The sequence below is a fragment of the Phyllopteryx taeniolatus genome, unplaced genomic scaffold (genome assembly GCF_024500385.1).
Source record: "Phyllopteryx taeniolatus isolate TA_2022b unplaced genomic scaffold, UOR_Ptae_1.2 contig_60, whole genome shotgun sequence".
Classification (NCBI taxonomy): domain Eukaryota; kingdom Metazoa; phylum Chordata; class Actinopteri; order Syngnathiformes; family Syngnathidae; genus Phyllopteryx; species Phyllopteryx taeniolatus.
The window spans coordinates 72543-85692 of NW_026903558.1; the positions used below are offsets into that span (position 1 = coordinate 72543).

General features: G+C 45.2%; 6 non-coding genes across 6 annotated transcripts; 1 reads left to right on the plus strand and 5 right to left on the minus strand.

Moving 5' to 3' along the window:
- The first annotated feature begins 425 nt into the window (after positions 1-425).
- On the plus strand, positions 426-497 carry trnam-cau (transfer RNA methionine (anticodon CAU)). The gene has a single exon. It is a non-coding gene; the product is annotated as a tRNA-Met (tRNA).
- Positions 498-1781: 1284 nt separating this feature from the next.
- trnal-aag (transfer RNA leucine (anticodon AAG)) lies at positions 1782-1863 on the minus strand. Its single transcript has one exon. It is a non-coding gene; the product is annotated as a tRNA-Leu (tRNA).
- A 3233-nt stretch (positions 1864-5096) lies between these two features.
- On the minus strand, positions 5097-5178 carry trnal-aag (transfer RNA leucine (anticodon AAG)). Its single transcript has one exon. It is a non-coding gene; the product is annotated as a tRNA-Leu (tRNA).
- A 1623-nt stretch (positions 5179-6801) lies between these two features.
- trnal-aag (transfer RNA leucine (anticodon AAG)) lies at positions 6802-6883 on the minus strand. The gene has a single exon. It is a non-coding gene; the product is annotated as a tRNA-Leu (tRNA).
- Positions 6884-8506: 1623 nt separating this feature from the next.
- On the minus strand, positions 8507-8588 carry trnal-aag (transfer RNA leucine (anticodon AAG)). The gene has a single exon. It is a non-coding gene; the product is annotated as a tRNA-Leu (tRNA).
- Positions 8589-12846: 4258 nt separating this feature from the next.
- Positions 12847-12928, minus strand: trnal-aag (transfer RNA leucine (anticodon AAG)). The gene has a single exon. It is a non-coding gene; the product is annotated as a tRNA-Leu (tRNA).
- Positions 12929-13150: the final 222 nt, after the last annotated feature.

Below are 13150 nucleotides of genomic sequence, written 5' to 3' on the forward strand. Positions count from 1 at the left end.
CCCGAGCACCAGTGACGAACAGGTTTTTCCTCATTTTGTCCCCCCAGTCACTCACATGCACACGCACACACAGAAACAAGACATTGGCGCGGCGCATTGTTGTTGTCGTCACCATCGTAACGAGTGTGTCGCGTCGCGTTGACCGGTGACACGTTTTCTACTTCCACCTCTCGGACAGTGTTTGATTTGACAAGAAAAAGCCCAGTGATGGTAAAAGACGGGATAGGGTGCTATCGGAAAAAATGTCGAGTAGTGCCTGCCCGAGAAACGGCAAGATTTGGTGGCAGTAGTCTGACATATTGTCATCGGGAAAGACCAAATGTGTCTTGTCGCCTGATCCAGCCATGAGACAACCCGAACATCCCCGTTGCTGGCGGCTATTTGTCAGACGGTAAAAGAGTACATACAAACTACAATGACCAGAGAGCAGAGTGGCGCAGCGGAAGCGTGCTGGGCCCATAACCCAGAGGTCGATGGATCGAAACCATCCTCTGCTATCTGGAGCTTGCTCTCTGTTATCTTTTGTCTGCCCATAGGATGCTGTGGAACTGCTATCATCGTGAACCTTTCCTCAATTCTCTTCTTACTGAAAAAAAAAAATCATTTATTCACTGTTCTGTCAATTTAAAATCACTCTGTCAGTATCCATAGAGGTGGTACAACAGTTCAGCGTGAAAGACAAAGGTAATGACTTTAAGGCAAACACTTTCAGGGGAGCTAATATTTTACGGTGACAAGCAAATAATCCAAACAGAACGGCAAAGAGCTCAACTTTTTTGTCCAATATTGGCCCGATTAGCTATCGCAGCCAATTTTCCATTTTTACGTACAACCGTATGTGCTTGCGCTTGCTAGGGAACATAACATTTTGTTGCCTGCTTGCGAGCCGTATCGTATGAAAAGTACGTGAACATACATCAAGCAATTCTTCAATGAACGTTCTCTCCCGAGCACCAGTGACGAACAGGTTTTTCCTCATTTTGTCCCCCCAGTCACTCACATGCACACGCACACACAGAAACAAGACATTGGCGCGGCGCATTGTTGTTGTCGTCACCATCGTAACGAGTGTGTCGCGTCGCGTTGACCGGTGACACGTTTTCTACTTCCACCTCTCGGACAGTGTTTGATTTGACAAGAAAAAGCCCAGTGATGGTAAAAGACGGGATAGGGTGCTATCGGAAAAAATGCCGAGTAGTGCCTGCCCGAGAAACGGCAAGATTTGGTGGCAGTAGTCTGACATAGTGTCATCGGGAAAGACCAAATGTGTCTTGTCTCCTGATCCAGCCAAGAGACAACCCGAACATCCCCGTTGCTGGCGGCTGATATCCTCTGCTATCTGGAGCTTGCGCTCTGTTATCTTGTGTCTGCTCATAGGATGCTGTGGAACTGCTACCATTTTACGTCTTCCTCTTCGTGAGAAATATTGTGCAATTAAGACTTGTCAACTCATTGGCTGAGGCCCACGGGTCGTGAACCTTTCCTAATTCACTTCTTACTGAAAAAAAAAAAAAAATCGTCATTTTTTTCACTGTTCTGTGAATTTAAAATCACTCTGTCAGTACCCATATCGGTGGCACGACAGTTCAGCGTGAAAGACAAAGGTAATGACTTTAAGGCAAACACTTTCAGGGGAGCTAATATTTTACGGCGACAAGCAAATAATCCAAACAGAACGGCAAAGAGCTCTACTTTTTTGTGGCCAAAAATATCTATTGTCCCAAGCGCCTTGTCGGAGCCAATGACAAAATATTAAGATATCAACTATATTGACAAGGAACTGGCAGTGGTGGGATTTGAACCCACGCCTCCTGAGAGACTGGAGCCTTAATCCAGCGCCTTGGACCGCTCGGCCACACTACCTGAAAACCCCATCTTTGTAAGGGGAATTTTATTGGTAAATGTAAGCCCGACCAAGTAAAATGATGGGATCCCCGGACTTCCCTATCATAGCCAACATTGACATGAAATATGTGGAAAACAGAGCTCCTAAATCACTTAAGACTACAACTGCAATTCATTGGCTGAGAGAATATTCTTCTTATGCCTAGATCAAACAAAATGATTTTACGTCCAATATTGGCCCGATGAGCTATCGCAGCCAATTTTCCAGATTGGGTACCGACATATGTCGGGAACAACAAAACTTCTTGTTGTGTGATATAATCCACGACAAATTATTTGGCCCTACGACGCCAAAATGATCTGGCAAATTTTTTTGGGGGGATATCTTCCGTGCAGTGTGACATATCAACAACTCTCCGGCAGCGCAACTTGATGGAGACCAGTTGGATTTTGTATTGTAACCGGCGCATCGCCTCCAGTGCTTGCCGTTGTCAACATACTTGCGCGCCGTTGTTAACATTTATTCTCATGCACAAACCAATATCGAAGCTTTAGGGCATGATTCGACGTGACGCCGCCATTTTTACGTACAACCGTATGTGCTTGCGATTGCTAGGGTACATAACATTTTGTTGCCTGCTTGCGAGCCGTATCGTATGAAAAGTACGTGAACATACATCAAGCAATTCTTCAATGAACGTTCTCTCCCGAGCACCAGTGACGAACAGGTTTTTCCTCATTTTGTCCCCCCACAGTCACTCACATGCACACGCACACACAGAAACAAGACATTGGCGCGGCGCATTGTTGTTATCGTAACGAGTGTGTCACGTCGTGTTGACCGGTGACACGTTTTCTGCTTCCACCTCTCGGACAGTGTTTGATTTGACAAGAAAAAGCCCAGTGATGGTAAAAGACGGGATAGGGTGCTATCGGAAAAAATGTCGAGTCGTGTCTGCCCGAGAAACGGCAAGACTTGGAGGCAGTAGTCTGACATAGTGTCATCTAGAAAGACCAAATGTGTCTTGTCGCCTGATCCAGCCATGAGACAACCCGAGCATCCCCGTTGCTGGCGGCTAATATTTGTCAGACGGTAAAAGAGTACATACAAACTGCAATGACCAGAGAGCAGAGTGGTACAGCGGAAGCGTGCTGGGCCCATAACCCAGAGGTCGATTGATAGAAACGATCCTCTGCTATCTGGAGCTTGCTCTCTGTTATCTCGTGTCTGCTCATAGGATTCTGTGGAACTGCTATCATTTTACGTCTTACTCTTAGTTAGAAATATTGTGCAATTAAGACTTGTCAACTCATTGGCTGAGGCCCACGGGTCGTGAACCTTTCCTCAATTCACTTCTTGCTGAATAAAATAAAATCGTCATTTTTTTCACTGTTCTGTCAATTTAAAATCACTCTGTCATTACCCATATCGGTGGCACGACAGTTCAGCGTGAAAGACAAAGGAATTGACTTTAAGGCAAACACTTTCAGGGGAGCTAATATTTTACGGCGACAAGCAAACAATCCAAACAGAACAGCAAAGAGGTCGACTTTTTTGTGGCCAAAAATATCTATTGTCCCAAGCCCCTTGTCGGAGCCAATGACAAAATAGTAAGACATCAACTATATTGACAAGGAACTGGCAGTGGTGTGATTTTAACCCACGCCTCCTGAGAGACTGGAGCCTTAAACCAGCGCCTTGGACCGCTCAGCCACACTACCTGAAAACCCCATCTTTGTAAGGGGAATTTTATTGGTAAATGTAAGCCAGACCAAGGTAAAATAAGGGGATCAACGGACTTCCCAATCACAGCCAACCTTAACATGAAATATGTGGAAAGCAGAGCTCCTAAATCTCTTAAGACTACAACTGCAATTCATTGGCTGAGAGAATATTCTTCTTATGCCTAGATCAAACAAAATGATTTTAAATCCAATATTGGCCTGATTAGCTATCGCAGCCAATTTTCCAGATCGGGTCCCGACATATGTCGGGAACGACAAAAATTGTTGTTGTGTGATATAATCCACGACAAACGATTTGGCCCTACGACGCCAAAATGATCTGGCAAATTGTTTTCTTTGGATATCTTCCGTGCAGTGTGACATATCAACAACTCTCCGGCAGCGCAACTTGATGGAGACCAGTAGGATTGTGTATTGTAACCGGCGCATCTCCTCCAGTGCTTGCCATTGTCAACATACTTCCGCGCCGTTGTTCACATTTATTCTCATGCACAAACCAATGTTTACCGTCACTTTAGGGCATGATTCGACGTGACGCCGCCATTTTTATGTACAACCGTATGTGCTTGCGCTTGCTAGGGTACATAACATTTTGTTGCCTGCTTGCGAGCCGTATTGTATGAAAAGTACGTGAACATACCTCAAGCAATCCTTCAATGAACGTTCTCTCCCGAGCACCAGCGACGAACAGGTTTTTCCTCATTTTGTCTCCCCACAGTCACACACATGCACACGCACACAGAAACAAGACATTGGTGCGGCGCATTGTTGTTGTCGTCACCATCGTAACGAGTGTGTCCCGTCGCATTGACCGGTGACACGTTTTCTGCTTCCACCTCTCGGACAGTGTTTGATTTGACAAGAAAAAGCCTAGTGATGGTAAAAGACGGGATAGGGTGCTATCGGAAAAAATGTCGAGGAGTGTCTGCCCGAGAAACGGCAAGATTTGGTGGCAGTAGTCTGACATAGTGTCATCGGGAAAGACCAAATGTGTCTTGTCTCCTGATCCAGCCAAGAGACAACCCGAACATCCCCGTTGCTGGCGGCTGATATCCTCTGCTATCTGGAGCTTGCGCTCTGTTATCTTGTGTCTGCTCATAGGATGCTGTGGAACTGCTACCATTTTACGTCTTCCTCTTCGTGAGAAATATTGTGCAATTAAGACTTGTCAACTCATTGGCTGAGGCCCACGGGTCGTGAACCTTTCCTAATTCACTTCTTACTGAAAAAAAAAAATAAATCGTCATTTTTTTCACTGTTCTGTCAATTTAAAATCACTCTGTCAGTACCCATATCGGTGGCACGACAGTTCAGCGTGAAAGACAAAGGTAATGACTTTAAGGCAAACACTTTCAGGGGAGCTAATATTTTACGGCGACAAGCAAATAATCCAAACAGAACGGCAAAGAGCTCTACTTTTTTGTGGCCAAAAATATCTATTGTCCCAAGCGCCTTGTCGGAGCCAATGACAAAATATTAAGATATCAACTATATTGACAAGGAACTGGCGGTGGTGGGATTTGAACCCACGCCTCCTGAGAGACTGGAGCCTTAACCCAGCGCCTTGGACCGCTCAGCCACACTACCTGAAAACCCCGTCTTTGTAAGGGGAATTTTATTGGTAAATGTATGCCCGACCAAGTAAGTAAAATGATGGGATCCCCGGACTTCCCTATCATAGCCAACATTGACATGAAATATGTGGAAAACAGAGCTCCTAAATCACTTAAGACTACAACTGCAATTCATTGGCTGAGAGAATATTCTTCTTATGCCTAGATCAAACAAAATGATTTTACGTCCAATATTGGCCCGATGAGCTATCGCTGCCAATTTTCCAGATCGGGTACCGACATATGTCGGGAACAACAAAACTTCTTGTTGTGTGATATAATCCACGACAAATTATTTGGCCCTACGACGCCAAAATGATCTGGCAAATTTTTTTGGGAGGATATCTTCCGTGCAGTGTGACATATCAACAACTCTCCGGCAGCGCAACTTGATGGAGACCAGTTGGATTTTGTATTGTAACCGGCGCATCGCCTCCAGTGCTTGCCGTTGTCAACATACTTGCGCGCCGTTGTTAACATTTATTCTCATGCACAAACCAATATCGAAGCTTTAGGGCATGATTCGACGTGACGCCGCCATTTTTACGTACAACCGTATGTGTTTGCGTTTGCTAGGGTACATAACATTTTGTTGCCTGCTTGCGAGCCGTATCGTATGAAAAGTACGTGAACATACATCAAGCAATTCTTCAATGAACGTTCTCTCCCGAGCACCAGTGACGAACAGGTTTTTCCTCATTTTGTCCCCCCACAGTCACTCACATGCACACGCACACACAGAAACAAGACATTGGCGCGGCGCATTGTTGTTATCGTAACGAGTGTGTCACGTCGCGTTGACCGGTGACACGTTTTCTGCTTCCACCTCTCGGACAGTGTTTGATTTGACAAGAAAAAGCCCAGTGATGGTAAAAGACGGGATAGGGTGCTATCGGAAAAAATGTCGAGTCGTGTCTGCCCGAGAAACGGCAAGACTTGGAGGCAGTAGTCTGACATAGTGTGATCTAGAAAGACCAAATGTGTCTTGTCGCCTGATCCAGCCATGAGACAACCCGAACATCCCCGTTGCTGGCGGCTATTTGTCAGACGGTAAAAGAGTACATACAAACTACAATGACCAGAGAGCAGAGTGGCGCAGCGGAAGCGTGCTGGGCCCATAACCCAGAGGTCGATGGAATGAAACCATCCTCTGCTATCTGGAGCTTGCTCTCTGTTATCTCGTGTCTGCTCATAGGATTCTGTGGAACTGCTATCATTTTACGTCTTACTCTTAGTTAGAAATATTGTGCAATTAAGACTTGTCAACTCATTGGCTGAGGCCCACGGGTCGTGAACCTTTCCTCAATTCACTTCTTGCTGAATAAAATAAAATCGTCATTTTTTTCACTGTTCTGTCAATTTAAAATCACTCTGTCAGTACCCATATCGGTGGCACGACAGTTCAGCGTGAAAGACAAAGGTATTGACTTTAAGGCAAACACTTTCAGGGGAGCTAATAATTTACGGCGACAAGCAAACAATCCAAACAGAACAGCAAAGAGGTCGACTTTTTTGTTGCCAAAAATATCTATTGTCCCAAGCCCCTTGTCGGAGCCAATGACAAAATAGTAAGACATCAACTATATTGACAAGGAACTGGCAGTGGTGGGATTTGTACCCACGCCTCCTGAGAGACTGGAGCCTTAATCCAGCGCCTTGGATCGCTCGGCCACACTACCTGAAAACCCCATCTTTGTAAGGGGAATTTTATTGGTAAATGTAAGCCCGACCAAGTAAGTAAACTGATGGGATCCCCGGACTTCCCTATCATAGCCAACATTGACATGAAATATGTGGAAAACAGAGCTCCTAAATCACTTAAGACTACAACTGCAATTCATTGGCTGAGAGAATATTCTTCTTATGCCTAGATCAAACAAAATGATTTTACGTCCAATATTGGCCCGATGAGCTATCGCAGCCAATTTTCCAGATCGGGTACCGACATATGTCGGGAACAACAAAACTTCTTGTTGTGTGATATAATCCACGACAAATTATTTGGCCCTACGACGCCAAAATGATCTGGCAAATTTTTTTGGGAGGATATCTTCCGTGCAGTGTGACATATCAACAACTCTCCGGCAGCGCAACTTGATGGAGACCAGTTGGATTTTGTATTGTAACCGGCGCATCGCCTCCAGTGCTTGCCGTTGTCAACATACTTGCGCGCCGTTGTTAACATTTATTCTCATGCACAAACCAATATCGAAGCTTTAGGGCATGATTCGACGTGACGCCGCCATTTTTACGTACAACCGTATGTGTTTGCGATTGCTAGGGTACATAACATTTTGTTGCCTGCTTGCGAGCCGTATCGTATGAAAAGTATGTGAACATACATCAAGCAATTCTTCAATGAACGTTCTCTCCCGAGCACCAGTGACGAACAGGTTTTTCCTCATTTTGTCCCCCCACAGTCACTCACATGCACACGCACACACAGAAACAAGACATTGGCGCGGCGCATTGTTGTTATCGTAACGAGTGTGTCACGTCGCGTTGACCGGTGACACGTTTTCTGCTTCCACCTCTCGGACAGTGTTTGATTTGACAAGAAAAAGCCCAGTGATGGTAAAAGACGGGATAGGGTGCTATCGGAAAAAATGTCGAGTCGTGTCTGCCCGAGAAACGGCAAGACTTGGAGGCAGTAGTCTGACATAGTGTCATCTAGAAAGACCAAATGTGTCTTGTCGCCTGATCCAGCCATGAGACAACCCGAACATCCCCGTTGCTGGCGGCTATTTGTCAGACGGTAAAAGAGTACATACAAACTACAATGACCAGAGAGCAGAGTGGCGCAGCGGAAGCGTGCTGGGCCCATAACCCAGAGGTCGATGGAATGAAACCATCCTCTGCTATCTGGAGCTTGCTCTCTGTTATCTCGTGTCTGCTCATAGGATTCTGTGGAACTGCTATCATTTTACGTCTTACTCTTAGTTAGAAATATTGTGCAATTAAGACTTGTCAACTCATTGGCTGAGGCCCACGGGTCGTGAACCTTTCCTCAATTCACTTCTTGCTGAATAAAATAAAATCGTCATTTTTTTCACTGTTCTGTCAATTTAAAATCACTCTGTCAGTACCCATATCGGTGGCACGACAGTTCAGCGTGAAAGACCAAGGTATTGACTTTAAGGCAAACACTTTCAGGGGAGCTAATAATTTACGGCGACAAGCAAACAATCCAAACAGAACAGCAAAGAGGTCGACTTTTTTGTTGCCAAAAATATCTATTGTCCCAAGCCCCTTGTCGGAGCCAATGACAAAATAGTAAGACATCAACTATATTGACAAGGAACTGGCAGTGGTGGGATTTGTACCCACGCCTCCTGAGAGACTGGAGCCTTAATCCAGCGCCTTGGATCGCTCGGCCACACTACCTGAAAACCCCATCTTTGTAAGGGGAATTTTATTGGTAAATGTAAGCCCGACCAAGTAAGTAAACTGATGGGATCCCCGGACTTCCCTATCATAGCCAACATTGACATGAAATATGTGGAAAACAGAGCTCCTAAATCACTTAAGACTACAACTGCAATTCATTGGCTGAGAGAATATTCTTCTTATGCCTAGATCAAACAAAATGATTTTACGTCCAATATTGGCCCGATGAGCTATCGCAGCCAATTTTCCAGATCGGGTACCGACATATGTCGGGAACAACAAAACTTCTTGTTGTGTGATATAATCCACGACAAATTATTTGGCCCTACGACGCCAAAATGATCTGGCAAATTTTTTGGGGGGGGATATCTTCCGTGCAGTGTGACATATCAACAACTCTCCGGCAGCGCAACTTGATGGAGACCAGTTGGATTTTGTATTGTAACCGGCGCATCGCCTCCAGTGCTTGCCGTTGTCAACATACTTGCGCGCCGTTGTTAACATTTATTCTCATGCACAAACCAATATCGAAGCTTTAGGGCATGATTCGACGTGACGCTGCCATTTTTACGTACAACCGTATGTGCTTGCGATTGCTAGGGTACATAACATTTTGTTGCCTGCTTGCGAGCCGTATCGTATGAAAAGTACGTGAACATACATCAAGCAATTCTTCAATGAACGTTCTCTCCCGAACACCAGTGACGAACAGGTTTTTCCTCATTTTGTCCCCCCACAGTCACTCACATGCACACGCACACACAGAAACAAGACATTGGCGCGGCGCATTGTTGTTATCGTAACGAGTGTGTCACGTCGCGTTGACCGGTGACACGTTTTCTGCTTCCACCTCTCGGACAGTGTTTGATTTGACAAGAAAAAGGCCAGTGATGGTAAAAGACGGGATAGGGTGCTATCGGAAAAAATGTCGAGTCGTGTCTGCCCGAGAAACGGCTAGACTTGGAGGCAGTAGTCTGACATAGTGTCATCCAGAAAGACCAAATGTGTCTTGTCGCCTGATCCAGCCATGAGACAACCCGAGCATCCCCGTTGCTGGCGGCTAATATTTGTCAGACGGTAAAAGAGTACATACAAACTGCAATGACCAGAGAGCAGAGTGGTACAGCGGAAGCGTGCTGGGCCCATAACCCAGAGGTCGATTGATCGAAACGATCCTCTGCTATCTGGAGCTTGCTCTCTGTTATCTCGTGTCTGCTCATAGGATTCTGTGGAACTGCTATCATTTTACGTCTTACTCTTAGTTAGAAATATTGTGCAATTAAGACTTGTCAACTCATTGGCTGAGGCCCACGGGTCGTGAACCTTTCCTCAATTCACTTCTTGCTGAATAAAATAAATAAAATCGTCATTTTTTTCAGTTCTGTCAATTTAAAATCACTCTGTCAGTACCCATATCGGTGGCACGACAGTTCAGCGTGAAAGACAAAGGTATTGACTTTAAGGCAAACACTTTCAGGGGAGCTAATATTTTACGGCGACAAGCAAACAATCCAAACAGAACAGCAAAGAGGTCGACTTTTTTGTGGCCAAAAATATCTATTGTCCCAAGCCCCTTGTCGGAGCCAATGACAAAATAGTAAGACATCAACTATATTGACAAGGAACTGGCAGTGGTGTGATTTTAACCCACGCCTCCTGAGAGACTGGAGCCTTAACCCAGCGCCTTGGACCGCTCAGCCACACTACCTGAAAACCCCATCTTTGTAAGGGGAATTTTATTGGTAAATGTAAGCCAGACCAAGGTAAAATAATGGGATCAACGGACTTCCCAATCACAGCCAACCTTAACATGAAATATGTGGAAAGCAGAGCTCCTAAATCTCTTAAGACTACAACTGCAATTCATTGGCTGAGAGAATATTCTTCTTATGCCTAGATCAAACAAAATGATTTTAAATCCAATATTGGCCTGATTAGCTATCGCAGCCAATTTTCCAGATCGGGTCCCGACATATGTCGGGAACGACAAAAATTGTTGTTGTGTGATATAATCCACGACAAACGATTTGGCCCTACGACGCCAAAATGATCTGGCAAATTGTTTTCTTTGGATATCTTCCGTGCAGTGTGACATATCAACAACTCTCCGGCAGCGCAACTTGATGGAGACCAGTAGGATTGTGTATTGTAACCGGCGCATCTCCTCCAGTGCTTGCCATTGTCAACATACTTCCGCGCCGTTGTTCACATTTATTCTCATGCACAAACCAATGTTTACCGTCGCTTTAGGGCATGATTCGACGTGACGCCGCCATTTTTATGTACTACCGTATATGCTTGCGCTTGCTAGGGTACATAACATTTTGTTGCCTGCTTGCGAGCCGTATTGTATGAAAAGTACGTGAACATACCTCAAGCAATCCTTCAATGAACGTTCTCTCCCGAGCACCAACGACGAACAGGTTTTTCCTCATTTTGTCTCCCCACAGTCACTCACATGCACACGCACACAGAAACAAGAGATTGGTGCGGCGCATTGTTGTTGTCGTCACCATCGTAACGAGTGTGTCCCGTCGCATTGACCGGTGACACGTTTTCTGCTTCCACCTCTCGGACAGTGTTTGATTTGACAAGAAAAAGCCCAGTGATGGTAAAAGACGGGATAGGGTGCTATCGGAAAAAATGTCGAGTCGTGTCTGCCCGAGAAACGGCAAGATTTGGTGGCAGTAGTCTGACATAGTGTCATCTAGAAAGACCAAATGTGTCTTGTCGCCTGATCCAGCCATGAGACAACCCGAACATCCCCGTTGCTGGCGGCTATTTGTCAGACGGTAAAAGAGTACATACAAACTACAATGACCAGAGAGCAGAGTGGGGCAGCGGAAGCGTGCTGGGCCCATAACCCAGAGGTCGATGGATTGAAACCATCCTCTGCTATCTGGAGCTTGCTCTCTGTTATCTTTTGTCTGCCCATAGGATGCTGTGGAACTGCTATCATTTTACGTCTTACTCTTCATCAGAAAATTTGTGCAATTAAGACTTGTCAACTCATTGGCTGAGGCCCACTGGTCGTGAACCTTTCCTCAATTCACTTTTTACTGAAAAAAAAAAATCATTTATTCACTGTTCTGTCAATTTAAAATCACTCTGTCAGTATCCATAGAGGTGGCACAACAGTTCAGCGTGAAAGACAAAGGTAATGACTTTAAGGCAAACACTTTCAGGGGAGCTAATATTTTACGGCGACAAGCAAATAATCCAAACAGAACGGCAAAGAGCTCAACTTTTTTGTCCAATATTGGCCCGATTAGCTATCGCAGCCAATTTTCCATTTTTACGTACAACCGTATGTGCTTGCGCTTGCTAGGGAACATAACATTTTGTTGCCTGCTTGCGAGCCGTATCGTATGAAAAGTACGTGAACATACATCAAGCAATTCTTCAATGAACGTTCTCTCCCGAGCACCAGTGACGAACAGGTTTTTCCTCATTTTGTCCCCCCAGTCACTCACATGCACACGCACACACAGAAACAAGACATTGGCGCGGCGCATTGTTGTTGTCGTCACCATCGTAACGAGTGTGTCGCGTCGCGTTGACCGGTGACACGTTTTCTACTTCCACCTCTCGGACAGTGTTTGATTTGACAAGAAAAAGCCCAGTGATGGTAAAAGACGGGATAGGGTGCTATCGGAAAAAATGCCGAGTAGTGCCTGCCCGAGAAACGGCAAGATTTGGTGGCAGTAGTCTGACATAGTGTCATCGGGAAAGACCAAATGTGTCTTGTCTCCTGATCCAGCCAAGAGACAACCCGAACATCCCCGTTGCTGGCGGCTGATATCCTCTGCTATCTGGAGCTTGCGCTCTGTTATCTTGTGTCTGCTCATAGGATGCTGTGGAACTGCTACCATTTTACGTCTTCCTCTTCGTGAGAAATATTGTGCAATTAAGACTTGTCAACTCATTGGCTGAGGCCCACGGGTCGTGAACCTTTCCTAATTCACTTCTTACTGAAAAAAAAAAAAAAAATCGTCATTTTTTTCACTGTTCTGTGAATTTAAAATCACTCTGTCAGTACCCATATCGGTGGCACGACAGTTCAGCGTGAAAGACAAAGGTAATGACTTTAAGGCAAACACTTTCAGGGGAGCTAATATTTTACGGCGACAAGCAAATAATCCAAACAGAACGGCAAAGAGCTCTACTTTTTTGTGGCCAAAAATATCTATTGTCCCAAGCGCCTTGTCGGAGCCAATGACAAAATATTAAGATATCAACTATATTGACAAGGAACTGGCAGTGGTGGGTTTTGAACCCACGCCTCCTGAGAGACTGGAGCCTTAATCCAGCGCCTTGGACCGCTCGGCCACACTACCTGAAAACCCCATCTTTGTAAGGGGAATTTTATTGGTAAATGTAAGCCCGACCAAGTAAAATGATGGGATCCCCGGACTTCCCTATCATAGCCAACATTGACATGAAATATGTGGAAAACAGAGCTCCTAAATCACTTAAGACTACAACTGCAATTCATTGGCTGAGAGAATATTCTTCTTATGCCTAGATCAAACAAAATGATTTTACGTCCAATATTGGCC